The sequence below is a fragment of the Chionomys nivalis genome, chromosome 8, assembly GCF_950005125.1.
Source record: "Chionomys nivalis chromosome 8, mChiNiv1.1, whole genome shotgun sequence".
NCBI lineage: Eukaryota > Metazoa > Chordata > Mammalia > Rodentia > Cricetidae > Chionomys > Chionomys nivalis.
This window is the reverse complement of record NC_080093.1, coordinates 30,224,996-30,252,358: the sequence shown is the minus strand read 5'-3', so window position 1 is coordinate 30,252,358 and position 27,363 is coordinate 30,224,996. Positions and strand designations below refer to the sequence as shown.

The 27,363-nt window shown below is 43.6% G+C and overlaps 1 protein-coding gene across 2 annotated transcripts in view; it reads right to left on the bottom strand.

Moving 5' to 3' along the window:
• Glis3 (GLIS family zinc finger 3) overlaps positions 1-27,363 on the bottom strand; it is a 430,288-nt gene that overhangs the window by 251,822 nt on the left and 151,103 nt on the right. The window lies entirely within an intron of this gene.

Genomic DNA, 27,363 nt, shown 5'->3' with positions numbered 1-27,363 from the left:
TTATTGTATGGTACAGAATCCCAAATTTAGTGTCCTTGACCATTTGATGACAATCTCTAGACATTATCTACCACCGAATGCTTCCTATTCAAACATGTGTTTTCAACTTCCTATTTCTTTGAGTACAGAATTCTCTGAGCCCAGGACCTTGCCTCCATCCTTAGTCTTGTTAACACTTCACTGCCCAGGTCTCTCGCTCTCTGTGCCATGTCTCCAACTGCACTACAGCACAGCAAGCCTCCCTCGTCTCTGTTACCAGAGCAAACTCCCGCACATTCCCACTGTCTCACTGAACATATAATATTCCAAGTTTCATATTATACTGGGAGTTCTCAGGGGTCAGAATTCCATTCTTGGTATGAATCACCAGAACCCAATGGAGCACAAATACAGAACATCTATTGCATTGAATTGCAAAAATATCTTCTAGAATTAATCCTTAACAGTCAACCAGATGAAGGAAGTTCTGGAAAGTGGGAGGCGCTAGGGGATGATGGAATGTGTTCAACAATTGTCTTATTTCAAGACAGGAGGAGACTGGAAAGTGTGTGCCTGATCTGAGGGATCGTGGGCTTTGCATTGTGCTTGTGCAAAGCAGTCTCCTTTTGCTCCCACCCAGGCCCCAGAACCCTACAGTTCACCACAGACTAACCAACCACGGGATAATCACACCCACACTGGATCATGCATTCCCTAAACAGGGATGGTCCTCTCATCTCCTCAGCCTATACAAGCTGCCAATCAACCTGTATCATTTAACTGATCTTGGTGGGTCCTGAGAAATGGTAAGGTTTCAATTCAGCAAAACCAACAATTATATTTTCTGGAAGTCAATAAGCCAGGTTAAGAAAGAAACCTAAAACAGGTAAAAGGGACAAACAGGTTTATCCCGGCTGTACTGAATACAGGGGCTGTATTTTTCCTCTCTTCCTTAGGATCTGGATGAATATATATTTTCACTTCCCCATTTTTATTAGCAAAACATAATTTTGAGTGAAAACTTTGAATATACGGACATCCAAAAAGTAAGCACGGCCACTACTGAATGACGAAAATGTTCTGAGATGGAAGACAAAAAGAAAACGGATCCTGACTTGCTACCCTGAGAAACCAAATGGGAAAACAGTCAACAATTTCCAGGCAGATTTAAAGTCTAGCTTCTCCAATGGAAACACTAAAGCTCTGAACACAGACCGACAAACAATACAGGATGTGGGTTTCAAACCTATCTGTATAAACAAGGCCATTAAAGCCGAGTGTGTGGATCGCACACCATGACCGCTGCTAGGTTCAAGGATAGCCTGGGTTATGCTTGTGTTCCAGGGCAGCCTGGGCTACAGAATGAGACCCTGTAAGAAAGAACAGAAAAAGTGACTAGATACAACAGGACATGGGCGGGGGATCAGGTAGTGATATTTCATTTCTGTTTAATAAACAAAGCTTGCCTGAAGATCAGAGAGTAAAACAGCTGCACTGATCAGTCTTACAGACCAGACCAAGCAGTGATGACACACAGCTTTAATCCCTGTAGTCACACTGCTTGCCATAGAAACCAGGCCGTAGAGATGCACATCTTTAATCCCAGCGCTGGAGAGTAATATAAGACAGGAGCAGACAGCTCTCAGTCTCAGTCTCATCCTGAGGATTCCTGCAGGCAGGGTCACCATTTTGGACTGAGGTCGAGGTAAGAGCCAGTGGTTGGCCGTTTTGCTTTTCTGACCTTCAGGTTGAATCCCAATTTCTGTCTCTGGATTTTTATTCACTGTGTTATGAGGCTAGGTAGAGAAAGGGGAGAAGGGAAAAAGAAGACAAAGAAGTATGGGGAAAAATGGTGGGAGAAAAAGACTAAAAGAAAACTACACAGTGTCCATCACCGCTGGATTCATGTAGGTAAAATAGGCATCCATTCGGCACCTGGCATGGAACCTCAGGAACCACACCCCCTGGCGAGCTGACATGTCCTAAGTAAGAAGAAGCCAGCATCCTCTTACTCGAGGAGCTCCGACCTCTCTCCTTCCTTCCCGGAAGCCTCCTTCCTACTCACCCCACACAGAACTGCTGCCCCTGAACATGCTCAGAGGTTTCATTCATACCTCACTGAGCTCGCTATCTATCATCCATTTCTCACTGTGGCTATCTGTGCACATGAACGGCGCTCAGACCGCTTCAGCCCCACATCCCCTCATTCCCTAACAAGCCCACAGTTAAAATCAGCCGAATGATTCGATAATGTCCAGTGTTCAGTCACAGCCGCACTGATTCTGGGTCCGTGCTAGAACTCCCAAACACCCACTTCCCAAGGGGACAAAAAGGAAATGAAGAAGAGGTGGTGGAAAGGAGGAAGTACGCAATCTTTCCCTCAGGACACTGATAACAACCTATTGACTTGATCATCTTGTGAGCCTAGTGCAAGACTATAAATAAAATGTTGACCATTTAGTGAACCGAGTACGTAAGAGTAAGAAGGAATGTTCTCACCTGGCGAGTGTCCCTGCAATGAGAAGTTCATTCTCTTTTTCATTTTCCTTGCACGCAGAGGTCCTAAGAGAACTGACAGTATGACTGTCAATCAAGCTAAATTTGGGAGGGGATTAAAGACTGTAGAGAAAAGCTCACAGGACAATCACCTCACTTCTTAAAACAAGCTACGCAATGCTGCCACAATCGTTTATTGAGCACCAGCTATATGGTTTTAAAACCAGGGCGGAAGTGACGATGCTAACACTTCTTTCCAAAACCTCACAGTCGTGTCCCGCATGGCAGCCTGCCAGTCCAAAGGCTCCACGGGCCTGTCTTCACGCCACAGAAAGAAAATGGCGGCAAAAGCTATTGAGATGGGGTTACCAAGGACTCAGGATTGACAGGAAGATCTACATCCTCCATCTGTGTTAAAGCTACCGGAAACAGCTGTCCACTACCATGTGTTTTGGGGGGCGCATCGGCTTTGCATATGTCATATGAATTAGCCCTGACTTATTTTGACCTAGGATACCGTAGTTACCCAAGTATTTGCGCCCATCACAACTGTGGTGGGGTCCCTGAAACTCAGGTTCTACAGATATCCATGGTTCCAGCATAACAAGACCAGAGAAGGAAGTTAGGAATGGCCTGAAGTACCTGGTTGGACTGCAAATTTACCTTCAAAATGAAATAAATGCCAGAAAAGTCTAATCTCGAAGAGTGGGTGATATTCTTTTCCTTCCACAAAAACTTCAGGAGGAAGTGTATTTGAATAGCGAGGGTGTAAAAGTTAATAGGGAACTATGTATTTACATACATGGGCTATGACATGTAAATATTGGAAATGATGAAAAGAAAATGATATAATAATTTCAAACTTATTGGGGAAGAATATCTCTAAAAATAGAAAAATGATAAAATCATTAAAACTGTTACTCTCCGGTGCTTTCAGTAACACAGCAGTCAAGAGGGGAAACCACCGGCTGCATAAGTAGAGTAATATTCAAGAATCCTGCCGCTTGGCTGGCCCCTTCTGTCTCGCCTCTGTGAGAGGTGAGCATTCTGCGCTTGGAGAGACTTGTATTTCTACCCCATTCCTCATCTGCAGCAAAGTGATTCTCCCAGAAATGTATCTGAAACCTCCCAACACTATTTCTTGACAGAGCTGAGATACGGCTGGCCTGCGCAGTCCTATTCCTTCCACAGGCTCCCACTGTCCTCGTCATCCTCCAGACAACATCTGCCTTCTGGCTGAAAACCCTCCGCCCCCTCCCAGCAACAGACTCAACCCTGTGCGTTCTTGGCTTCATCGCTGTTTGATTCCAGTTTTTCAAAAGAGCTTTGAAACTATTCCTGTTGAGAATATGAATCTGAGCCACACACAGTAAAGCAGGGCCTGATTACGGGACCTGTGCAGATCATGGCAGACTCTGCATTTCAGCAGTGTTTGCAATTAAAGTCGAGAAGGAAACAAAACAGTTTATCTCCCCAGGCAGAACCAGGGATGGGAGCTCAGGACCCTGTGAGCAGCTGGTCCTCTAAGGCCCTTTTCTGGGCGAGGAGCAGGATGACCATAACTGCCGTGGCTGAGGATGCTGCTTTCAATATGGTGAGTGAGTCCAGCGCTGAGGTATAAGCTGGGGAAAGCCCACCATTCACGGTAATTACCACACCTACTGCTCTAGGGTCCAGTTAAAACCACATCCCAGGCAACTGCTGACTTCAGAAGGCTTCCAATAACTCAGTTAACATCTCTGTGCTTTGGCGCTCATATATAGAAAAGGGCTGAAACTCTCTAGGGAGATGTAATGAGTGAAATTAATATGTACACTTGTGTGAACAACAATAAGGATTTCCCACTAATCCTTAAAACCTAGATTAAAAATATATTACCAGGCTGGAGAGATGGCTGAGCAGATAAGAACTCACAGCGCTGTTGCAGAGTCCAACTTTAGTTCCCAGCACCCATATAGTTGTTTTTCTTTAACTCTAGTTCCAGGGGTTCTGACACCATCTTGAGTACTGGACAGGCTCCTGCACTTACACATGCACAAGTCCCATCCCACTCCCCCCAAACACACAAATCAATCAATCAATCAATCAATATAATGACCAGAGGCTACTTACCCTCACCCAGAAAAGTCATTAAATCAGACACGTACATACTACAGTAGTACACGTATGCTTCCTCCTCAGGTCAGAGAGGGAGAGTGAAGCTCATATTCTCAAGTGGCCAGCTGAGTCTTACCTATTAATGTTTCCATTCACAGAGATGAAAACTTAAGTATGGCGTAGACGAGAGTATTTTGGCCTCTGGGTCTGTAAACAGTAGATGCATGATCCAAATCCAGGCCATTGAGTCAGAATCTTCATGGTCTTTGTCATTATGCTAGGCTGGCTGGGGAAATGTTTACATAACAAATGAATATTCTTGTAGGGAAAACACTTAAGACAGTCATAATCTTGATCGTATCTCCCCAAGCTTAGATGATGCTCCTGCCAACTTGCCCAGTGGGAGGATGAGGGTGTGAGCAGCAGGTAATGCCCTCTCTCAAACCTGTTAACACCTTTACAAGCCTCCCAGGGTATGGGTCTGATTTCAAAGTCACTTGGTTTCCTGGAGCCCTTGAATCTGACGAGAGTAAATGCTCACCCTGTCTTGCTCTTCCAATGGTCCTCCAAGGGATGTGAACTGACTAAAGACTGGTCATGAGAAAGTCAACCAGGAATGAGGCACCTGTAGCTCCCACCCTGACCCAGCACTGAGTCTGACGGGCATACCAACAGCATGTCCACAAAGCAGCCAGACGTGCTGTTCCTGGAGATGTGAAATATTTTCCACTTTCATTGAGTCCATTCAGGTCGATGATGCAAAGGATGCCTTCCTGAGTCATGTCAGGTCAAGCTGACTCGAACATGGTATCAATACTTTAATAGCCCTCGGTCTTTACCTAATAAAGGCCCATTCCCCGAATGCTGTTGACTAATTATCCTGTGTGATACTGCTTTTTCCATTCATCATTTCTGCCAACATCTGGGCTCTTGATTAAATATAAGCACTTCAATAAACACTAGATGATAGACAGGAAAACGAGAAGATGTGGGCAGGAAGAAAGATGGGCTGAGAAATAGGAAAGGTATCATGGTGTGGATATTAAATAGTTCTCACAGGCCCATATGCAGATGCAGAGGGCTTGCAATCACCTGTGGCGCAAGGGAGAAGGTAGGCCCTTGTGCCAGAAACTTTGACCACAGGAAATGTGTCCTTGAAAGGGATATTGGCATACTGGTTTTTTTCTGTTTCACTTTTCATTCACAATGAGCTCAGCAGAGTCATGTGAGTGTGTGTGGGGTGTGTGTGTGTGTGATACACACACCCATGATATCTGCTTTCCCACAGGCCCAAACAGCAACAGAGCCAACTAACCATGGGCTGAAACCTCTGAGATGAGGAGCTGATCTATGCCTTCCCTTCTTACAATTTTCCCTGGCGTTCTGTCACAGTGATAGGAAATTAAGGCAAGAGGAGAACAAGATAAGTCATCATTCTTTAAAAGGTGAGCATCCTGCCAGGCGGTGGTGGCGCACACCTTTAATTCCAGCACTTGAGAGGCAGAGGCAGGAGGATCTCTGTGAGTTCAAGGCTAGCCTGGTCTACAAGAGTGAGTTCCAGAACAGGCTCCAAAGCTACAGAGAAACCCTGTCTCGGGAGGGGGATGAGCATCCCAAGCATCTCTACCCTACTGGGTTAACAGGCATAAGCATACTTATGTGAGAAGTACTTTGCTGATGGGGTGTGGGAGAAACCGGAATTCTAGGTGAACATGAACTCGGTGTGGCCTCCCCACAGAGGTGAAATCTGGCAACATATATCCTGCTTTAAATGAACCATGTGCTTTGAGAAAGACATTTTACTTCTGAACACCAACTTTGTACCTGGTGCCATCTCACGCTACACCTCAGAGTCACCCAAATTCTGAGCAGTTACAAATTTCACAAAGATGCGACAAAAAGGTCCCATAACCAAAACAGAACCTGAAAGTTATATGTTCCCCAACTCTGTCTTAGTGAATACAAAGTTAGAAATACCCACATATTCAGATCCTTTGGAGGTGTGGAGTCAGTTGAGAGATTTCAAAAGTGGCTGCTAGGTTTTCTGGGATTTAAGAGAGAGGATTACTGGATCATGGGTCACACTATAGGGTAAAGAGAAAGGCTGAGAATTGAGAAAGAGAGTTAATGGGACTTAATCTTTCTCTACCAACAACCCTGCCCTGTTGAATACCTCCGCTCACTCCTATGATCTCCCTCATCCACGATGACACAAGAGAGTCAGCTATAATTGTACTGCACACCCCACCATCCATCCATGCTACAGCTACCCCGAGCTGAACCTCAGCTGGCCACACAAAAGGAAAGGCGTGCTAAGACTCCCGTGGGCTCCCTCTCATCGTGTGGCACTAGAGCACTTCATTAGCTTCCCCAACCCCCAACAACACCACAAGTCAGGAACTGTCATTTCCGTCCTTCAGCTTCCCAGCCCAACCTTCTGGAGTTAAGTAAAGTTCCTGACATTAAAGATATCAAACCTAAACTCCAAGTCGTGATCCTTTGCTAAATTTACTTCACAGCCAGCAACCAAGGCTGAAAAACAGCTCTCCATCTTCTTAGGACTTTTGTCAAAACAAGAATATAACTGATTGCAAAGCAGGGAGATGTTTTAGGGGGGAAAATACTAAAGAAAAGCAAAGGTAGGTTAATTAATTAAAGGATTAGATAGATCGTTTCTTAATTCTTTCTCTGAGTCATCAAATGTACCTTAAAAATCTGTGTTTTTTACATAAAACTAAAATAGCCAGATGATTTGCTGCTAATTGACTCTATTTAGATGGAGGTAAATATACGTGTTTGGTTCCTTCTCCCCTACTGGCTGTTAGAGACATAGCCAGAATCACTCCCACACCTAGTCCCAAAATAGTTTCAACTAAAAGGCCATTTGTATTGTTAACTCGTCCCACAAACAAAAAGTTAACACATTCATCCCATGAATAACTGCAGAACTCGCGTTCTCAATGGTCCTCGCTTTAATTCAGGAACCACTTTTGAACAGCGGGGCTTGGTTCAGGAAATGGACTCTTTTAAAGTTGGTGGACGAAAGCTAAGTTGAAAAAAACACCTTCTCTGCAGTTATTTATGGAGGGGGCTCTTCCCTCCCCGAGCTTATATGTGATGATCTAGTCTTCCGAACATAACCCGTGGGGAAGGAGCGGGGCAAGAGAGCGTATAAACTAACCTAGAAAAGGAAACAGTGGAGTGAGTTAGAAGACAATCCCCTCCCACGGAAGACTTCTTAACAGAGACCATCACCACAAACCCACCAAGCCTGGAAAGATTCACCTCTTCAAGTCGTTGGAAGCAGGGGCATCCTTCTGAACAGAAGGGTGCCTCTCCCGTAAATTAGGAGACTAAGGTTCTCCTAAAGAAAAGGTTCTTCCTGAATTGACAGAAAACAGGGGAGTGATCTTGCTTGAGTAAAGACATTCAAGCTACCAGGACATCTGCCCTGGAAGAAGGAAGAAGGGGAAGCATGGGTCTCCAGGAAATCCTGGACCTAAATGGGAGGAAAAGGAGTGGAGTGACCTGATGTTCTGCTCCGGTCCTCTATCGGAGTCACCTGTTCACCCTCCATAAAATGGCAGAGAGAAGACAAGGCGAGGCCTGTTATTTTATGGCCACCTCCATTAGCTTACCCTTTATTCTGATCAAAGCCTTTGCCATGAGTACATGCTGTGCCATTTGTGGTGAAGGTGAAAGATCACATAATCAACGCCATCAATGTGATCTGCTTTATTGACTGTGGTCAACATGAGCATTTTATCAGGACAATATCCCAAGGACCCAAGGGAACCAGGTTCCAGCATCCACTGGTTACTGCTCCGTTAAGAGAGACGCACACAGAGAGGTGCACACAGGGAGGTGCACACAGGGAGGTGCACACAGGGAGGTGCACACAGGGAGGTACACATAGGGAAGTGCACACAGAGAGGTGCACACAGAGAGATGCACACAGAGAGATGCACACAGGCTTCCTAACTCTGCAGCCTCTTTATTATCTTCATGTCATTCTTGGGCGCCCTCCTGTTCCGCTGCCTCAGTTGGATGTTTGTTGTTATCACCCTTACCAGTTTGTATACATCAGAAATAGTTCCCAACTTTGGAAAACTCGGGTCTCAGCACCACGCCTGAAGGGCCCACAGAGCCTACCACCCAACAGGACTCTGAATGATTAAAGAATAGCTTCGGCAAGTCAGAGATGTGAAAATCAAAGTCGGGTTCCCTCATTCAGCCCTTAGTTTACTATCAACACCGAGAACGGCACCGCACTCAGAACACAATAACACACTCTGACTCAGATGCTGAGTCCTTTATACAAGTCTGTGTAACGATAGCCATGACAAGAATTACTAACAGGACAGGGAATAATGACTGGGGGAATGAAGATGACAGAGAGACAAGGGATATTGCTTTTTCCCATAAGCAAGATCAATAGGCTTTGAAACAGAACCGTAACAATTCGCTGTATCAACTAGCCCTCACCCCTAAGAAAGCAAGCCACAGGCTGACTGCCGAGCCCAGTAAACAAATTCTCCTGGGAGAGTAATTACATGAGAACTAAGACCTCTGTACTGTTTCCCTTCCTTCCTTCCAGCTATAAGTTGTACAGCTCAGCAGTAGAACTTTCCTAGAAGTTCTAAACCAAATCTATTCTTTAAATTTATTTAAATACCCTGTCCCACCCCTTGCTGTGGCCTCCACCTTCATCTTTTTTTATTTTCTTCTTATAGTTATAATCAAAGTTGGGACACAAAACTCCAGGGATCATGACTTAAATACAGACAGCCACATGGATTCATTTCTCTAAGACGCTTGCCCACTCGTGACCCTCAGATTAGCACGCACGTATTGCCAGAGGCATTGAGAAGACTCCCAGGTAAAACACAGCATGCCCGGATCAGAATGGACTAATCCACATTTGTAGGAGTTTGCTTTCGAGAATACACACTTTTTAAGCTCATTTGAAACCCTGGCTTTCAGCAGATCAGAACTCCCCAGTAGATACCTGGTTCACCCCACTCCAACTCACATTCTAAGAAAGCAGGCACAGGTGAGGCCATGATAACTGATGGCTGGGCACAAAGGGACAGATGAAGAGTCACGTTGCCAAATCCTTTGTAATTGCTATCTGCTTGCCCAGCATAGAGATTTACTATCAGACCCTGGTTTTGCTTTCATCTTGTTCACCAGGCCCATTTTCTACATGACAACCAATCACTTCAAACAGGTTTGGTCACTTCCTACTCCTCTGAGAATAGCTAAGTGACTTCTACTCCCTTTGGGACTAAGACCTTAATAATCCTGCAGTATGGCTTCTGTAGTCACAAGGAGGAAAACAAAAGCAGAAACAGCACCTAACTAGCTTCAGAAGAAGCCAGGAGACAGGGATGAAGGAAGCGGGGCCAACAGACATTCCAGTCCATAGTTTCCTGTCGCACAGTTTCAGTAATCCCAATCAACTGAGGTCATCATGCCTCAGCAATGCTCCTCCGGACACACTGTAGGATTAGCAACAGCCTACCAACCACAATGTCACAATGCCTGTGTCATTCACCTCACTTTTTTGTCAGGTAAACACGGGGTCATCTCACATTATCATGTAAGGAAGCTGAACATAGTACAAGAAAGTAGTTTGAAAGAGAGAGAACATCAATATAATTTTATTACATTTTTACAATTGTCCTGTTTTACTTTATCTTCATTAGTCTCTTATTACACTTAATGCATAAAATATACTTTATCCTAGGTGTGTACATGTGGAAAAGCATAGGACATACAGGACTTGATGTTGTCCACAATGACTCAGGCATCCACGAGGGCGGCAGTTCTCAACCTTCCTAATAATGTGACCTTTAATACAGTTTCCCATACTGTGGTGACTCCCAACTACAGAATTATTTCGCTGTTACTTCATAACTGTAATTTTGCTACTATTATGAATTGTAATGTAAATATCTGATATGCAAGATATCTGATATGAACCCCCCTGAAGGGTCATTCAACCCCCGAGGTGTCGAAGCACAGAGGCTGGAATGACTGTACATACTAGATGGTCTTAGAATGCACTCCCTGGGGGAAGGAGAAATACCTGCATTCATTTCCTGCTGATAATGTGCAGAAGCTTCACACACTGAAGAGCTTCAACTCAGAAGATTTTTACCATGTTGCAGCTCTGCAGAGTCAACACCCAAATTAGAGGTGTGGATGTGCACTGTAGGGGGATAACTTGTTCTGGGATCTTGCTCCCAGTGTTTCTGTGCTGCTGTTGGCCAACATGAAGTGCCATGGCCAATGCTTCTGGCCATCTTTGATTGACAAGCACTCTCTGCCTTCATCCCCATTCACCCACAGGATCATCTTCATCTCTTCCCGCCACTGTCCTAGGGCACATCTATCTCTGCATCCTACAGCTGCTACGCTTTGAAGATAGCTACTATCCTGAATTAAGGGCTGTCCTAGTGAACTCATTTTGATTTGATTCTATCTGTGAAGACCGTGTCCTCCAATAGGTGACATTCTGAGGTACCGAGAATGAGGATTTCAGCGTATGTTTTAGGGATACACAATTCAACTTACAACAAAGTTCCACTGAAAGATAGAGTTTGACTTTTTAAGTCCTTTGCAGTGGTAATTGCTTGGACGTAAAATATTTCCTATTAATATATACAAAAATAAATTAAAATAGGGTCAGCATTATATTTATATATTATCTTACTTCTCAGAGACTGTAAGCTGCTTAAATTTTTGTTTACACCGTTAAATTCCTAGTATTTTGAGTGAAAGTGGTAACATTTATAGTATGATATTAAAGACACACAATTTCATAGAATTTTGCTGAGCCTCAGTTTCCCAGGCTATAAACCAGAAACAATCAGACTGTTTGCTCTGACTTTCATATTGGATTTTGCAAGAATAAAATCCTATGTGTCGCCGGGCGGTGGTGGCGCACGCCTTTAATCCCAGCACTTGGGAGGCAGAGGTAGGTGGATCTCTGTGAGTTCGAGACCAGCCTGGTCTACAGAGCTAGTTCCAGGACAGGCTCCAAAGCCACAGAGAAACCCTGTCTCGGGAAAAAAAAAAAATCCTGTGTGTCAGAAGAATGTTTAGAAGGAATAAAGTCAATGAGGGAAAGTCCTGGTATCCTTGTGTTTAAATTTCTTTCTAGTATACAGAGTTCCTGGGATAGGGACCAGAATAGATGGGACTCACTAGCAGGTCATTCTCGTTCAGTTTTAATCAGCCTTGTTGGGAGAGGGGGTTGAACTGCTACACCCCATACACTCTCCTAATTACTAACCTCACCTTCTCACATAAATTCTGGGATACAAAACTGATCACCTGTGACAAAAAGACCTTCTGAAACATGGGAGAGTATAATAGAGAACTCTGTCTTGGTTTGTTTTTAATGTAAGTATACAACAACAACAAACGTATTTTTAAAAACCACCTGAATAATTAAAGAACAAAAGAGTACCTCCTAATACCTCTTGATAATACAATTCAGAGACGTATAAGGTTTTTCGTGGGTACAAGTGAACTTTTCTAGAGTAACCAAATCAAAAGAGGATAGTCCCTTTGCCCATGGCTATAAAAAAGATGAAGCAGTTCTCTGTCGAACGCTGAGGTCTCCCTTTAAAGCCGTAGAGCCAGAGGAACCCTTTCTTCTGCATTTAACAGGGCCAAGCAGCTATTCCTATAAGCGGCAGTAAAAGTTAAACAGTGTTTGAGGTGGGGCCAGGTCTTGTGAGTTTCCGGCACAGAGAGCCGTTTTACTCAAGGTTGGCAAAGAAAGTCCCCCCGAGGATGGGGCTCTATGAGGCCCGGGATCTGTGCCTCTCCAGTTCACACCACATGGGAACGCAAAATAAATGCTTCCCTCAGATTCGTGCCCTACATTGGGCCTGGTGTGGGGATGGAAGGAAGAACTCGAACAGGGATGCTTGAACATCAGCTGCACACAGAATGAGGTAAACAGGCCTCGCGGTAACTTTATGGGAGGCTGACCAGAAAAGATATTGGTTGAAAATCACAACCTTGGGTCCTGGTTCATAGTCCAATACCTGCAGTCTACTATGTAGAGCAAATTTGCCAAAGAGTTACTAAAGTTAGTTATTGTTACAAGTATGATAAATGTAACTACCAATAATTATGCCTACTTTTTTTCTGATTATGAGCCAGAAAGCTGTTTGTTTTTAAATTGCTTCCACAGGGCTGATTTTTTTTTTTAATGTTTAATTCTGCAAGCACTGTTAGCCTTGACACAGCACTAGATCGTGAGCTCTGTTTAGCTTTTCTGAGTGAAACTGGATAGCAGCAGAAGAGGAACCCTTTCCAGCTAACACACTGCTACAGAGGGGTCACGGACACCAAAGAGGAGCCTTTCTGTAAGCGGTTCGGGAAGGAGGCATGAACTGAAACCTTCATTTCCAGAACCAAGAGGCCGGGCAGTCATGGAAACACACAGCAAACATATAAAATTGGACCTCTAAATTCTGTACATTTTCAGTCAGTTATGATTTCCCCATGAAGAACGGTTGCCATCTAAGGACACAGTTCCGGCTTTCAAATGCTATACTATGGAGGTCCTGTACGCATGCCCTAGACACAAATTCTAGGACTGAGGATGAACCTCAGTGGTTAAGTACCTCCTGGGTACAAAGTTATGAGTTCAATCCCCCACATTATTTAAAAACAAAACAACTGGTTAATTCTGGACTTGGCCATTGTTCTAGGACAAGGAACCAAGCCTCCATTGACATCGATCTTTCCTACATCTATGTAAAGGAAATCACACTGTCAAAAAGGTGCTTAAAAGAGTTTATAACATCTTCCTACACAACCCTGGAAGATCGAAGGATGATTTCCTGTCTGCTAGTCCTCAGACATTGTAGAAGTCATGGCCACAGTCCTTAAATAGGCCGAGTAAGTGGGAGAGGATATTATTTTGAAATCAAGGAAGCTTAGATTTGTTTTGTTTTGGCTTTGCTTTTTCAAGACAGAGTTTCTTTTTGTAGCCTTGGCTGCCCTGGAGCTAACTCTGTAGACCAGGCTGGCCTTAAACTCACAGGGATCCAACTGCTTCTGCTTCCCAAATGCTGGGATTAAAGGCACATGCCGCCACTGCCTAGGAAGGCAGCTTGTTTTTTTAAGCCACTTTTCTGTGTTCCAGGCACTGGCTGAGATCTCAAAGCAACAGACTTGCCTCCATGTGAGTAAGTCTCTCTGATCCAGTCTCTCCAGACTAGAGGCATCCCCTCCCACCACCATATAAAAATACCGCATACATTTTTATATGACTTCTGTGCTACAGGGGGCTGGTGGACAGAAACAAGAGATGTAGCTCAACAGTCCCCTATGTCCAAGAGATTCCCTCACTGACAGAAATTAACCAGTCTAAATGCTCAAAACATCCGTAGTCCTTACATTATGAGGCCCTAGCCTAGTAGGATAGCCTACCTTAGCAAAAAAATGTAAATCAGTTCCCACAAGGACCTCAACTCCCTAGTCTATAAACTTATGACTGCGGGCCACCATTCTGCAGCAATGAATATGCTTTCTTTCACAGTCCCGCTGGAGAACAGTGCTCTTAAGGACTTTTGCAAGCCCATTTACTCTGTGCTAGCCTCTCAAGAGCTTTGCGCAGAGAAAGAAGACAAAGGAATGAGTTGGTACTGAGAAGGTGGAGGGAGCAGGAGGCAGCACAAGGGGAAAATAAATATAAAAAGGAAAACAAAAGCTTAGCCCCTCTTTGGATGTAGACATGACATAACAGCCAAACCAAAGAAGCATCCAGCTGGAGCCAGCTACGTTTATTGCCATACACAGGCACATCATAAACTTTTGAAAAGCAACAATGTAAGGTCTCGCCCTCTTTGTGTCCTATTCTACGGTAAACAAATCCGGCACAGGGTACACACAGGAGTTTTCATTAAGCTGTGTCCATAGAGAGGAGAAACAAAATTGGGTGATCTAAAAATTAATATAATTTCCTCAAATCCATGGGGCCTCACTGTAAAAAGTAACATAAAAGCCCTTCCAAAATATTTAGACCGTGACCCTGACAACTGCCTGTCAGACAGGCCAACCACTCCACATGGCCTCATCAGAGGGCCCTCTCTAAGGACAGGTCTTAGTGATGCGACTGAAAACACCCGTTCTAGAACATGGTGGCCTAAAACACAGAGATTTGACTCTTGGGAAGACAAAAAGCGACCTACTGTTCAAAATGCCCTCACCATATACTCTTCTGGATCCCTTGCCATCCTGATGACAGCGTGATGGACTGCGGGTCCTGAGTAAGGGTTACACAACCTAGTAGGAGCTACTAAAGGAAGAAAGCTAGACAGCCTCCAATTCCAAGAGCTTATGACCATGATGAACTGCTGGACCCCTCGCTTTGCTTGGCTCCTGGTCCAGAAGCACAAATGCATGTATTTTCATGGGAGGCTAACACAGAAAGGTCTCTTAATTCCAATCTCTCTTCTCTTCATTGCCCCCTCAAAATCCTCCTAGATGCATTCAGGGACAAGGTGGTTTAGGCAACACAACGGTGCTGGGTGCTGGAGATGCACAGTACATGGTAAAGAGGAATTCCCTTCTCCTATGACTCATCCTCTCTTCAGTCTGCTACAAAAGCCAGAACAGAAACAAATGCTACTGCCATTCTGCTCCTTAATTCTCTCAAGTAGTCCGGCTAATTTCCACACTCTAAATACTATCTCCACACAGGTGAGTACCATCTTGTATCAGCCAGGACTTTCCTAATGTATAGATTCCCCAGCCAAGTGTCTAAGAGACTCCTTACCAAATCCAAACCCCAACTCTGCATCCTTCAGAAGTCTACCATGACTCCCCTCATTCCAGTTAAAGGGAATGTCCAAGCTTCCAGACATATGAGCTAAATCTTGGGGTCACCTCTGATATTACCAGCTCACACAGCCTATGCCCAACCTCTGGAAAATCCTGTCATTTTTAATCATATGTTCAGAGTTATCCTATGATGACCAGACAAAAGCTACTACAACAACCCCACTTTGGGAAGTTTGGTCTCCCTACCTTTACTCACATGTTCTCATCTACTCTCTACACAGTACTTGGGGGAACTCCAGCACAAATCAGGCCCCACTCCTAGCCAGTCTTCCAGGAGCCTTGCAAGGTCCTGAATGAGCCAAACCTCACAGTTCACCTGACACCATCTTCTCCACTCCTTGATGTGTCTACAACCCACAGGCCAAATTCCCCCCTCAATGTGTAATTTTGTTAGTTGTGATACCTAAGTTGCTCCTCCCTTTTCTCCTTTAGAGTCTAAGTTCAAGGAAGTCAGAGAATTTGGGGTCGGTCCATCCTAACAGGCAAGAAATGCTTGCTCAGTCCTTGGAGACATTCAGCAGCGACCCTTGATTCTATTTTGCATCTAAGGATCACTTTCTGAGACCACAGAGAGCGCGCACACCTATAATCACTCTGCATTACGTAAACCAGATACTTAAATATCTAAACTATTCTAAGTGAAGCAATTATACGAGTAATCTTGGATTTTTTTTCACATTCTAGCAATTTTCGTTTCATTTCGCTTTGGTATCATAGATCCTACTTGCTTTGGAAAGTGGAGGAGGAAGCAAGACAAAGCACTTTAGTAATGGTCAGTAGAATGTTTTGTTGTTAAAGAAATGCACAAATTCTGTATTTAAGAGTTTGAAACTGTATCCCTACTGCAGGCACCTTCAATGAAGCCTATTCTAATCTCAGCTAAGTGAGAAACCAACTTCAAAATTTCACTCCGGGCACAGCTGTTTGACAAGCACGGCAGGAGCCGATCGTACTCATCAAGATCAAACCCATCACGACACTTGGCAGTATCATTCCTTTGGGACACAATGGGCCTTTTTCTTTTTTGGCAATTCCTAATACCCACTGATGGTAATTAGCAAGGCAATCTTTGGAGGAAATATACAATCAGGCAAGTAGCATTGCCTTTTATGGAACTCCTTGAAAATAAATCACTGACACCACAAATGGTCAATATGTACTCTTAATTCTGAAGTAAATTGCCCATTGATTCACCAAGATCTATGTTCTTGACCCTATGGTCCTGAAATTTGTTTTTTCTTAACTTCTGAATTCAAGGCGAGTGCGGGTGGCACAGTTGTTGATTTTGATTTCCTACCTCAATGGAGTAAACAATTAGAGTGATTTCTCCATTATTTGCTCCGATTGTACAGTACCTTCCTTGACTGGTTCCGTCATAAAGACCCCATTCTGTGCACACAGAGCAGAATCAGGGTCACAATCTAAATGCAACCTTCCAGGAACACACAATGGAACAGGATCAGGCTGACCCAGACAGCCCAAGAAGCTGGAGTCCTCACCAGCGGTGGGTCAGGCAGTCCGTGAGGCTGCTGTGGGAAATGCTTGCTCTGGGGAGGAAACAGCTTCAATAAACTCGGTCTTAGCCCTGAGAACACAAATGCCCCCCCCCCCTTCCAGGCCTTCAGAAGCAGGGCTTGCCTTGCTGTAGCCCTTTTAGAACTGTATCCATCTCGCCTTCCCCACCCCCACCCCCACCAACACCTCAGACAAGTTTCGACAAGTACAGCTGAATCACTCGAGATGGGCCAAAAGGTCAGGGCCCTGAAACTTTGTGAGCCTTCTACCTAAGGGCACTGGAAAGCACTCTGTGCTTCTGAGGGAGCAGGCAGGCTTTCCGCCACACAAAGGCAGCGTTGTTTCTGCATATGTGACGCCTCTTAATTAGAATCAATGATTTTTTTTTTTATTGTCGCTGCCGATAAGCTTGTTTGCCTAGCTCCATTTTGCTAAAACACTTTAAACATTTCTAAGGAGGGTGAATGTCAGCTGAACACTGAGACAGGCCTTGAACCAGGGCTGTGGTTTTTGCATGGTGTTTACAATTTGTCATCTGTGGGGATAGCTTTGCAAGTTTAAACACACTAAAGGACAGAGTATAAAGAGTCAGGCAATTTCATTTTGTTTGAATATATTTATGGAAATGAACCAAAAGTGTCCATAGAGGTACATTGTCATTCTTTCCTTGAGTGTGTGCCAGTTCACGACCGAAAGCAAGCACTCAGAGAACAGAAGAACATTTATGACCACCCTGTGTGTATCAAATAAGCTACTTTACAAAGGAAAGATGGGAAACACTGTGTTTCGGGGACTCCGCCATGAAGCAGCCGTCCCACCCAGTTTCTCTGCACAATGGCCAACGTCTTGGTGAGTCATCGGCGACCTTGGCCTCAGTAATGACCAGATATCCCTGAAGGGTGAGTGCCTGTGGGATAGGAAAACACCACACAGCCTCATCGCTCAGAAGATGATGAGCAGCAGCGAATTGTGCACCGAGAACGTGTAATTTGGGCGATGTGGGGGAAACTGAGTAATCCATTTGAGATAAGAAGAGTTTTCCAGCAGTACTGGATTGTGCGCCAAGGGAATCTTTGGAAAGAAAGGGGGAGGGGTCTGGGGGAAAGAGCAAACTGAAGAGCAAAATTTCAAGGCTAGCACTGATAAGAAAACAAAGAAAATTTCTTTAAAAACAAAAAACCAAAAAAAGTGTCAGGAGGTGTGGTTGACACCCAAGAAGCTCAGACATCCAGAGTAAAATCACTGAGATGCCTCTTCTCTGCAAGAAATTATGAAAGGCCCTCATAGAACAGAGGGAATGAGGGCAACTTTTGCTCCGTGGACTAATTCCTTACTCTGCACTCATCAATACCCCCAAGTTTTCTCCTGAGTCCATCAAAAACTCCCAGCCTCCCTTGCAGCTGTTTGGGGCCGTGTGACTGAGTTCAGTCCAAAGATAAGAAGAAAGGGATGCATCACATTGAAAGGCAGTGGCTTAAACATCATTAACTTCTCTTTCACATAGGCTCAGGCTGCTGCGGCTATCCTGGAGGACCCCGGGTTACTACACAACTACAAAAGGCTAACAACGTTACAACCTGGAAGGGAGACGAGCTTTCAGTCGACCAAACCAAAGAACTGAAACTGTTCATGACATGAGATCATCTTAATGTAGTTTACAATACTCCCCCTTTTTCTTTTTGCCTTCTCACATCACCGCTTAAGGGTGATTTGAACCCTCTCCCCCATTATTTATCCTAGGCTTGCTTCACTCTCCCCACCCCCCTGCAGCAGCTTCAGGCACGTGAGCATTGCAGACAGACACATCACAACGTCCAGCCCTCATCACACCCTAAAGGTGATTACGGGGATTGTCAAAACACACTGGGAGACTGCCCAATTCACATTCATAGCTTACCCAGAAGGTGAAGGGAACAGACTCCTCTTTCCAAAGAGTCAAGTCAAAATATTTTACTTATTTTTAATAATTTATTATGGGACTTTTCAAGTATTTATACAAGTAGAAATAACAGACTAATGAATCTATGTATTTACCAGCTAAATTGCCGTGTGTGTGTGTGTGTGTGTGTGTGTGTGTGTGTGTGTGTGTGTAAGGTCTGCTATGTATTAATTATTGCACTATGGTAGGACCTAAGGCCTAAGGATGACCAGCAAATGGGGATGTAGTGAAAGGCAAAGCGCCTGAGTCTCAAGATCCATAGGTTATTTTTGAGGCCCACTGTGAGGATTAAATTAATCTAACAGCTAATAGCAAATCATTTTCATTCCCCTCCATTTGCCTAAAGGAATTTTTGGTTGAAGGGAGAGGCTCAATATGTCTTTCCTTCCTTGTCCAAACTCAGTTCCCTTGGGAAGGCCAACACACTGAAACTTAGCCATTTACTGATTCCATTGTCCTGCAAAGTGCAGAGGACAAGCAGGGTATGAGGCAAAGGATATATATATATAATCTGAAGATGCACGCTAGAAACTGACTGGGAATGGAAGGAGTAGGAATGTGGCCAACAAGAACTCAGCATAGCAGGATTTCTTATCAAATGGGCATGCTCAGAAGTCTGGGTAGCCAATGAAAAGCCATCAAACATTCTAAAGCACAGGAACTGTTCCAGAATGACCAACCTGAGAAGCTATCTTGTAACTTTTCAGAGTAAGGATTCAGGAGCAATCACGTGACCCACGGGCAGCACTCCTAATGCCTGTGCCCTGATGTAGGCAGGCGGATGATCTGGCCTTGGGCAGCCCAACCAAGTAGGAAAGTGCAGTGAATGTAGGTCCAGGAATGAATGAGCAACTCTCTCTCAAGGGCCACGCTGACGTCTACAGTGGTCCAGTGGTCGGACAGACCCACTGGGAAAAGAGAGACATATTGAGAATAATTGATTTAGGGTTTTTTTCCCACTAAACATTTTAAGCTTTTAGCCCTGTTCCCTATTAATTAGTGTGAGCTGGGGGGAAAAAAACCATCCAAACTGAACGTCAGCAGCAGAGGAAAAAGTTTAAAAGGGGCTGACGAGCTCAGCACAATAAGCGCCAGGCCACAGCTTTGTTTAACAGTACTTCAGTCTCTTTACAGATTATTAAAGGAAATATTTAACTAAAGGAGAGCTACTCATGCACAGGATAATGTACATGGCCTCTGTCCACATGTTAATCATTTTACATAATTGATCAAACAGTCTTGGGTCTCCTTCTCTAGCCTTGCCCGGGTTTTTAATTGTTTATCTTTCAAGTCCACAACAGAAAAGCCCTTGCTTGTTCCCACTCACGTGGCTCCCTAGCAGCGCACATGGCAAAGGAAACAAACAGTGCATCACCAACAGATACCCTGTGTGTGTACGGGGGCCGTGGAGGTGGTGCGCTCGTGCACATTTGTGCGTGTGCATGCGGAGGCCAGAGGTACACATGCGATGTCCTCCTCAGTGCTCTCTCATTTCTGAGACAGGGTCAAGATCACTGCATCTGGAGCTCAGGGATCCCTCTGTCTCCCTGGTGCTCAGACGAGAGAGGGACAGCACCACACCAAAGACTTTACGTGACTTCCGAGAATCTCAGCCCCTCAAGCTGGTGTAAAAAACACTTTGTCAACTAAGCCATATGCCCAGCCCACAGGCACACTATGATAAAGAATTAAACTGTATGATTAAGAGATGAGAGAAATGGCTAGAGTCAATGGTTTATTTCACAGACACTAAAACACAGTGTGTCGCTTCCTCAATGTGTTCCATTGTTCAATGTGTGTTCCATTTATACTCACTAGGTTTGTAACTGGCAAAATTTTAGTAATGTCCCGGTTGAACAGCAGAAGTGCTTTTGGGGGAGGGTACTTACAGCACACACACACACACACCCATTTCACTCTTACCTAGTGTCTAGAACTATCAAATTTTTAGGGATCATTTCTTCTAATGGGATATTGCGGTACCTCCACTAATTGGCCTACATCCTTTCTTTACAAAAGACTGGATCTCCTTTCCAGATGCATAATGGGGGAGCCTCCCTTGTTTGCCTGCAGAAACAGTTTCAGAGACTTGTATCACAGCCCCTGCTCTGTATCTGACACACACACATGGGGCATCCCTAGACTGAATTCCTCAAGAGAATATCCCATGTATTGTCTGGCTGCCAAGGCAGGATGTAGTTCATCACTCACATCCAGTGATCACGTGAGTGGAAGCACACTCATGGAGTCCACATGTCAGTCCACATGCTACGTGAGCAGGATTTCTATGCCCTGGTTTACAACCATACGTTAATGAAATAGAACGGAGAGCTCTTTGTTCGGAGCATTGTAGGTAATTACTCCGCACACAGCCCAGTCATCTCATCTTCCAACTTCTAACCCAATCCTCAGATTAATCATCTTTAAGATGTCCTTAAAGTTCTCCTAGAGAATTAGCTGCTCTCCCCCACTGAAGTGCACATCTATAGCCCAAGAAAATAAATATAAGCCCTGTGATATTTAATAAGGGTAGGCAGGCTTCACTCAACTTTCTCACCCAAGTCTGTGTGAGTAATGACAGCTATTGAGACTCCACAGTATTCATACAGGCTAAGGCATCTGGACGCCCACAGTTGGGTAACCATGAAATCAGGCATGTCCTGCCCGGTTCTGGGTTTGCCAGACACACATCCACTGCCCAGGGTTAATACAGCCATTGTTTTATGATGGTCTAGAAGCTTTGGCGCAGTAATGGCTGCAAGAACTATTAGCTACCTAGGGAAAAAAAAAGTAAAGGGGAAAAAAAAGAGAGAAAACTCCTTCCCAAGTCATCTGTTCTAGAACTTAAAGGAAATATCTCTGAGAGGTCAGAGAATCAGACAGACTATCTTTAAAAGAAACTATAAACGATTTTGTTCTTTAAATTCTACAGGGTCAAATTCTACCTGGACTCAAAAGATGTCAACATGACCACTCAAAGAAGGGATAATTAAGAAATATTCCAAAGGTCACTAAAGACCTTTATAATAAAGTGTCAAATGAATTTCCCACACTGATGAAGTCTGAAAGGGCTAAGAAAAATACATTTGTAAAACTATACATTAACAAAACTCAAAAGGCTTGACATATACTCTCTTAATCTAATTATGTGAGAAGATGCACATAATTCTAATTTTAAAAATGTTATTTCGGGGCATAAAATTAGAGATGAGCCACAAAATAAGTGTAAACTAAAAGGAACATTAACCATCAAGTAGTTAAAGATTTTGCTTAATGAGGATTAACTCTCAAATATTAACCTCTCAGAGACAGTCTCATTATCTGTTAGTTTTCATTAACCCTAAAATCACAGAATAAAGAAATGTAACCCATGATTTTCTTCAAAACATTTGCTGAAATCTGTTATGAATTTATTTTCAGGGCAAAGTTCAAGAAAGCCTAGTTCCTCAGGTGAAGTGGATTAAGTACTTTCTACAGAGAAATCGAATTAAACCACTACCAAATGGCAGATTTCCAGTCTTGGAATATGAAATCTGATTTGACAGGGGTCTTATAGACTGTGGTCAGTTTCCCATCTGATGGTGACTTCTGTGGTTTTGCTGTTCCCTATCCTTACGGAGCTGCAGTTTACGGCGCCATATGTATCTATGTTGTGTTGAACACGTATATACATAGATAAATATGCTTGTAGCTCTCTCATGTAAAAATGACTGGAAAAATTTGAGATTTGATTTTACTGTCTGAAATCATTGAGTTTGTGGCTAATATCTGACAGACTGATGCCGTGTAGGATATGACTTGGAAGTTACAGTCTCTCTGATCTTTACCAGATGTTTTACTGGTAGTATTTCAGTCTCAAGAGACAAAAAGGACATTAATGTTAATTTTATTTGTTTAATCGTATCAGGCAGATTTTATAAAATGGGAAAATTCAGGGTTTTTTTTAAGCATACCAACTCTTCAGAAATCTTCATATTAGCAAAACTGTTTTGAAGATAGATTTTTTTTTAATTGCAAAGAGAGTCTGTAATGTATTAGGACAGGATCAACTTTCTCTTCCCTTTAAAAATGGGAACTATATGACAGCTTTCTCTGTGTCACTGTGAGCTCAAGGAGCCAAGAAGATGACAATGCTAGGTCTGCAGTTCATGACAAGTCCCATCACAGTCTGTAACTCCTAGTACAGAGCAGTAACCCTGTGCATAGACGGACATACATTTGCTGCTACTGCCCCAGGTCCCTCCAATCCTTCACTTCTCATCTGTGTTTTATTCTAAAAACAGGAGTCTACCCTGGTCATTATGAGGTAACAATGAAAATGAGACTATACCCAGTCTTAACAGTATCTTGACACTTGAACTCAGTGACACGGTAGAATTTTATCTAGACCTCAAGGTCAGAACTCAGAAACTTGAAGAGCCTGGTTCTCAGTCATGGATAGCCATTAGAATCACCTACAGAAACTTTACCCCGACCAACCACATCACAGACTGCCCAGCGCAGACCGAGTACCAGGGCTCTGCAAAACACTCCGGGTTAGTTCAATGTCAGGAAAGTTAGCAACACTGCCCAGGAGGCCCTAAACAAGGAGCAGCAGAACAATAACCTTGGAAAAATCAATTCTCCTCGGCTTTGTTCTCATCTGAAAAATGGCGTATATGGAAGGAAGCTGGAGTGTATGCTAATCGATTTCCTGCTGCATTAGGATAAAACTACAAAGTTACAAAATATTTCAAGTAAAACTAAGAGAATACATAAGAAGCCCCTGCGACACTTGTATCTCTGCGGCAAAGCTACAAACAAATTCAAGTTTTTCCATACCTTAGTTTCCTGTCTCACAAAGACAGTAAGTAAAACCCTGCATCCTATTTCTTCCTATTTCATTCCTCCCTAGAACGATCCACTACCCTAAGATTACTGGTTACCCTGCCTACACTATTGTTAATCTGCAGATCCTCATCATTCTTCTGTGGGTTTCGATGTCCATAAACTGCATTATACCACGTGTTACACATACCATGTTACTCAGCTTTATTTTATGAGATTTACCATGTAGAGTGTATTTCGCTAACTTCATCTCTTTCACAGTATTTCACAGGAATCAACCACAGTCAATTGGTTCACCTTGTCTGTGGACAGTCGAGTCACAGACATATAAATAAAGGCACATATGTAATTAGTGTCTCACCCTAGGTTTCCATGCTGCCCTGGGAAGGCGTCTTCAGGGGGAGACACCTAGACATGGTTTTGTTGGATGTGCACACTTCAATCTTGCTGTGCACTTCCAACTTGCTCTCCAAGGTGGGTATAGCAATTTACTTTTTCTAGGACAATTAACACACATACACACACCCCATTTTCCACACCCCTATCAATACTTGGCACTATGAAGACTTACACATTGCTGCCAATATAAAGATTCTGGTGTGCTAACTAATAATTACACTTAAAAAATATTTTTCAAAGGTCCCTTCTGGTCATGTAATTGTGATAATCACACTGGTGCCAAAATCTTATCAAAAATAACAAAATAAATGTTGTGTGGGGGGGGATTTACAACAGATTTACTTTTCCTCAAAACATACTTTGAATGGCCAAAGCTGGCCCATGACCCATACACCATGACCATAAAAGAGGAATGGGGACATGGCCCAAGTTCTGTATTTATTTTCTTCTGCTCATAATCCAATGTTACTTAAAAAGCAAACTGCCCAATATCCAAGCCAAAGCAAATACACTGAATTTTGCCAGGGAAAATGCCTGTGGAGAAATGAGTCAATTCATACAAAATTCAAAACTGTCTTTGGTCAGTGACATTTTCATGAAAATTTGTGGGTGGGTAAAAGTCTTGCAAAATTCTTCTTTGCCATTGGAGTAAATTCATCCAGGAAAAATAAGCAAAGTGTAAGTGGCAACCCACATCACCCCTAATTCCCTTCTGAACACTCCCTAACCTCCCAGCACAACTGCTTTCAATTGTGCAGGAAAACGGGCCAGGTGGTTCTGAGCCTAAACAGACAGGCTGTTTCTCAGCATAAGCACTCATAGACCAAGCTTCTCGTCATTCTGATGCGCTTCAGAACCTCCCTGGAAACACCACTGGGCACTGCCCCACCCTTCAGCTCAATGGCAAAGACCGCCATAAAGTGAAAGCATTTGACACATTCTTTCCAACCAGCACTATGGAAGCCTAAAGGAAGGGTTTTAACTTTCATGTTTGGATACACTGTTATCCTCTTAAAAACATAGACAAGGTCTAGACAAAAACTCCATGTTTCTAAGACTTAGCTCTGAATTGGACGTCAGATACCTCATCCATCTCAGGAAGACTCATCAGAATTTGGTGTAGTGATGCTTAGGATTGCTGGACAGTCATCAACCCAAGAATTGCCAAAGATAGAGGTCATCTACAAGCCAGAGGGTAGAAACAGAATGCCGGGCACCCAGAAGCTGCTTTAGCTAAAAGACGCGAGTGAAAGGATCCGAATGCTTTAAAATAGACCTTGCCACGTCTTGTTTCTGATTCATTTGAGATCTGCCTCTTGGCACACTGAGGCCTTTGCTTTTCAAAACTTGGCCACTGTCTGGCACTATCTCTTCTGTGCAACCCAGACTTGAAGGACAGAAGTGTCTTGTCTTTCCACAGAGGTGGTCAGAATGTAATCTGGGGGAGGGTAGAGCTATCTGGATGGGAAAGGAACCCAATCCTTTTCTTCCAGTGACAGAACCAAGCTATTCACAATCTTCCCCTAGCTGTTCCACCAAGAGTCCAGAGTAATCTGCACCCCAAGTTCCGGGTTAGTCTGCAGATTACAATGAGAAATGATTGACAGAATGCATTCTCCCATAGAGCAAAGGGAACTTGGCACGTGGGCAGGATTCCACCGCAGTCTCTTACTGTAAAGCAGGCCTTAGTCCCAATACACCCTCCTTTTACCATAACTCCCAGAAGGTTGTTTTTTTAAAAAAAAAATGTGTGTGTTGCTTATAGTCTTGGTCACCAAACACATAGGGGCCAACATCCCCTTTCTTGGTCCAACAATCCCAGTAAGTATAAAAGATGACAAAGTCCAACCATCACATAGAGAAGAGTAATAGAAGTCAAACACTGGACTGGGCCTTAGAATTTAAACTATTCCTAGGTTTGGCAGCCACTGCAAAACCCTGAAGACCACCTCTCCAAAAGAAGAGCATGGTCATTTCACCTGGCATGGCTCTAGCCATGTTGTCTGTAGGTCTACACATCAAGTACATGACATACAGCCACATAACAGAAGACAATAAAGTTCATGATATGTAAGCTTACGTGAAAATGGTTATCTTCCTGTTAAAACCATACCCTTCAGGCAGTGAAGCTGTAGCATCAGCTACTCCTAAGAAACTTTTCTTTGTCTGAGTTTATTTGCACCACAGCATGCGAGTGCTTTGCGACTCTGGCTTTCACATGCTATCGGATTAGTAGTGTGAGTTCTGCGCAGGCTCCACCTATTAATAAAGAGAGGGCAGGGTAGGAAAGCAAATGACCTCATCTGCCCGTCCCGATGGCACAGCGAACAGAGGCGCAGGTCTGCACGCACGCACCTCTCAGCTGTTCTTCCCCTCAACTCCTATTTTTAATATTCACCATGCACTTTAGCAAGCGCCAATTCTGCAAACCTGTATGTCTTGAAAAACTCTGAGATAAGAGGTGAAAATGCGGAAAGCCTTTTGCATAAAAATTAATGTTGCAATGCAAAGAAAGTATTTTTTTTATAATTCAAACTTTTAATGTTTACTTCAGTAAAACCCAACCCAGTAAACTATTTTCAGGCAGGATTAGTCAGAACTAAAAGGCTGGACTGTTTTCCTTCAGAGACTGGATGTCTTTCCTGTTTGCAACAGGCTCCTGTGTTCCAAACAGAGTAAATGGAATTGCCTTCAATCGCCTGTCTCATTCTGGCATTTCTAACACAGAACCCTACTGACAGAGTACGGCTTGGCCTCCTGGAATGTAATTATTCTTTTCACTCATGGAACCTGGCACGCTCACAATGCATCAGCTTCAGGTTTTCCTTAAGAAAAAAAAAATCACAACATGGGGTCTAATGTAATGACAAGAAATGCAATTTCATTCCACCAGAAAGTCTTAAGCCTCTTTCAAAAATACCTACTGTGTGATGAAAAGTGCCTCTGATGCTTGCATTCCTACTATCGCCTGTATGGTTTGCTTTCGCATGAATCAGGTTGGTCAATCTACAGCCAAACATAAACACAGTCCAGACACTTTATATCACATACTGCAGAAAGAGGTGACTCTGGTTGGAAGGTCACAGTTCAAACAGGTTCCTCTTCCAATGGGTTTATAGACTTCACCCATCGCTGATCGCTAGAATGCTCAAGATTAAGGGAATACCCAGACTTCTCAGTTCTAACATGAAGAACTATTCCTGTCCATCTAGACTAATAGAAAACATATGTTCTTCTTT